The 4180-nt window shown below is 29.7% G+C and overlaps 1 pseudogene; it reads left to right on the top strand.

Moving 5' to 3' along the window:
• Positions 1-2952, top strand: part of LOC107001807 — a 16743-nt pseudogene extending 13791 nt beyond the window's left edge.
• Positions 2953-4180: the final 1228 nt, after the last annotated feature.

Below are 4180 nucleotides of genomic sequence, written 5' to 3'. Positions count from 1 at the left end.
ATTTGGGCTACATTGGATGAACCCAATTTGTTAAACCCAATCTCATCTCATTCTAGAGCCCATCTTGGCGCCACGTGTGCAGATGATGTGGCATGCCAAGTCAAATAAGAAAACCAATAGAATCATGACAGGTGTCAAAGATGACAAGCCCGCTCCATAAAGCCCAAATGTCATGCCACTTTAATCTGATTGGCTGAATGAAATCCTATTCCAATTGAACTCCTCTATTCTAAAACTATAAATAGGGGTCCTCATAATTCAGAAAAGAGACAGAAAATTCTAAACAAGAAGCTAGAGAAACTCTGTGGTACAAACGCCATTTAATTCTCTACAAAGCTACAAGTTTAAGAATTCAAGCATTCAAGTTCAAGAACGATCAAGATCAAGACCACCGAATTCAAGAACAAGCTCGAAGCCCTTGAGTTCAAATAAAAGTCAAGATCAAGATAAAGTTCAAGTTCAAGTTCATCATAGATTCAAGAACAAGCTTTAAAGCCCTTGAATTTATATTTGAAAAGGCGAATTCAGAGGAATTATAGAGATTGTAACACTCGCATTTGAAATAATAAAATCGATTGTTGCTATAATTTTCCGTTCTTGATTATTGTTTTCTCGACGCGAATTTTATTGTCTACAGAATTGTTTTAAAAATTTAAAATATGGATGTTTGGTCAGATTTCATTGTGAAATTATTTAAAGTTGAATTGTTTTTAAAAAACGTAAAATATAGATGTTTGGTCAAGTTTCATAGTGAAATTTGAAAAATATAATTTTTGTTTCCAAAGTAAAAAGAATGATATTTTAAATTTTCAGTTGGGTTTTCCCATGAATATGAGTTGTCTTTGTTTCTAAAGTAAAAAAAAAGGATATTTAAAAAACGATTATATCATTTCTTGTTTACAATTCTTTTATTTATCTTTTTATACTACTTAAAATCAGAAAAATAATATTCTTTCCATCTCAATTTATTTAATAATTTTGGGATTTTGAAATTTAAACAAATCTATTTTTTATAGTAGATTTTCTTACATTTTTTTAATATTTTAAATTGTCAATTATTATGACTGTAGTACTTTTTAGTTTACAAATATAGTTAATTTCATTGCAAAAAATTTAAAGATTCTATATTCATAAATTGCCAATTAAATTTAAACTATTTAACTTTCAATAAATGAAAAAATTTCACATAAATTGAGACTGAAAAAAATACTTATTCCTTTGGAAATTTTCCATGACAAAAACATAATTAATGTACAGGTGAAATCAGTTAAAGGAAGCTTCAAAGATGCTATGTCGGAAGGTATTAGATATTGGGTTAACAATTTGGATAAAACCTACTTCTTAGTAGGTGCAACCATAGGACCTCACCCATGTCCAACCATGGTTCGTAATTTTCAATCAATTATTGGAAAAGAGACTAGGAGACAAGCCATGGAGAAGTGGGGTGGCAAACCACATGTGTTGGTGGCTTGTGTTGGGAGTGGCTCTAATGCATTGGGATTGTTTCATGAATTTATACAAGATGAACATGTTAGGCTAATAGGTGTTGAGGCTGGTGGGATCGGTCTTGATTCAGGTAATGATTAGGAATTCACATAAATATAATAAATTTTGTCTAGACAATTGTAATATTGTTATGAATATCTATAAAAAATTTAAATATTCATCTTGTGCAGATCAACACTCGGCAACTATGGCTAGGGGTCAAGTTGGGGTGGACCATGGTGCCATGAGCTATCTATTACAAGACGAGGAGGGCCAAATTATCGTACCACACTCTATAAGTGTCGGGTAAGTTTTACTTTTAACATCATAACTTTTACTTAAATGACGTATTTATATTAAAAAATTATTGATTTTACATAAAATATTAAGTTTAGAATTCTATTACTATCACATTTGAAATCATTGTTATAAAAATCAAGAATCATGTCTCCCTTTGTTAATAATATAAAATGATGTGCACTATCAATGTGTATAATAACTAAAATATTGTTTGTGCAAGTAGATTAAAGTATCCTGGAGTCAGCCCTGAGCTTAGCTTTCTAAAAGACAAGGGACGTATTGAGTTTTCTACCGTTACAGATGAAGAAGCGTTAGAAGGTAATTATCTCAAAACAAGTGTATATTCTTTATTTTTTAAAACTTATATACAAGGAAAGAGCCTGAACTATGTCAATGAATTATCAGAAAAAAATTTATTTATGTAATTCGTTAAAAATTTGACTCATTTATATAATTTTTATTTGAGCAAACACTCATTTATGGCATCACTTGAAATGACGTAGATGAGCAAAATTTTTAACAGTGACATGGATCACCCTTTTCTCAAAGTTCGATGGCATATATGAGCATGTTTCATTTTTTAAAATGATTAATTAATGACATGGTCAAATCATAATGATTAACCACGTTTAAAAATAGTTCTTTCAAAAGCGGAACTGTTTTTATGGAGTTTACAAATAATGGCATGGATGAGCATTTTCTCAAACGAAAATGAATGAGCCAAACATTTAACGGATGATATAAATAAATCTTTTTTTTAAAAAATGCGATGACATATTTAAACTTTTTCCCTCTATGCAATAAAAATATAGTTTATTTCACTTTTGTGTTGCAGCATATAAACGATTGTGTAGGCTAGAAGGAATAATTCCAAGTTTAGAAGCTTCTCATGCAATTGCATTTCTTGACAAGCTTTGTTATACTTTAAAGGATGGTGAGAAGGTGATTATAAATTTAAGTGGCCATGGAGAAAAAGATGCTGCATTTGTCTTCAATCATACACCAAACCATGAATAAAATATATCATCAACACCTATTTAAATAAACAATGTAAATATTGTAATGAATAGAAAGCTATCCAAGATATATCATTGCATAGATGGGGCACACAATTAAAGTGATATAAGATATGTATTTGAAATCTTCTTGTTTCTTAGAAAGAGAGAAAATAATATATTTAGGTGAAGTGTCTTTTTTTATTAGAACGTTCGATCTTTAGGCAAGAAATTGAGATTCCCAATCAATGAGATTTGGTGTTCAAATAAAAAACAAATACAAGAATACAAAATACGTACTTTCTTTGTTTTCTTCGTTTCAATTTGCTTGACCTATTTTAATTTGACACGAAATTTAAAAAAATAAAGAATGCATTTGAAATTTATGGTATTAAACTAAAGATATATTAACTGCATCAAAATACCCATAATCATGTAATCTTAAACATATCATATAGCAAATTGGAATAAAAATATTATTAAAAATGAAAAGAAACATTTTTTTAAACAGACTAAAAAGAAAAATAGGTCAAATAAGTTATAGCTTCAGCTTTCAGCTCATGAACAATAGTTGCATAATTGGTGATTTTACTCATTTTTCTTCTATAATTTTTGGTGTTATCTTGTAGTTGTTGTTGCTCATTATTTGGCACATCTTTGGAGTCATTTTGGCAAATGCATTTGTTACTTTTGTTGATTATAGTAAGGCTTTTGTTTTATGGTTTTCACTCTACAGTTTGAAGAAGTTTTCCACGTAAATTTGATACTCTTCTGACCTTTCTTCTTCATTTGACCATTCTTCCTCATCAATTGATTCATTTGCCCCGTCATTTGCCCCCTCATCTGCTTGTTTTTCCATATCAACCTTTTCTAATATATGTTCAGTATGCTCTAAATCATTTTTATTAACTCAATATCCATTTTGTGGTTACCACTTGATATGTCTTCATTGATAACATTCAATTACCCTCAAAACAAATTTGAAGACCAGTAAGCGGTCATAGTCAGTAAAACTATTTAACTAAGAGTGGGGGTCAAACACCACTAGGAAATTTTGACATAATAGGTGGATTGAGCGTATTTTTTAACCATTTCTAATATGCTAAGAACATTTTTGAACCATTTCTAATACACTAAGGATATTTTTGACCCAATAGGTGGAAGAAAAGACAAGTTTGACCCAATTGGTGGACGGAGGGCAATTTTGAATGACTTCTAATACGTCAAGGGTATTTTTGAACCTTTCCATAATAACTTTCATAAATTTCTCTATCTAGTGGAGACTATGAATTCTTTTTTGTAATGGCCCAGACCCGAAAGATAATTTTTGATAATTTTTAATAGTCATTTAACTATAGTTAATTAATTTGTGGATAATTTGATTATTTTTAATAATAATG

The sequence above is a fragment of the Solanum pennellii genome, chromosome 10 (assembly GCF_001406875.1).
Source record: "Solanum pennellii chromosome 10, SPENNV200".
Taxonomy (NCBI): Eukaryota; Viridiplantae; Streptophyta; class Magnoliopsida; order Solanales; family Solanaceae; genus Solanum; species Solanum pennellii.
The sequence above is the reverse complement of the archived record's forward strand: the minus strand, read 5'-3'. Positions and strand labels throughout refer to the sequence as shown.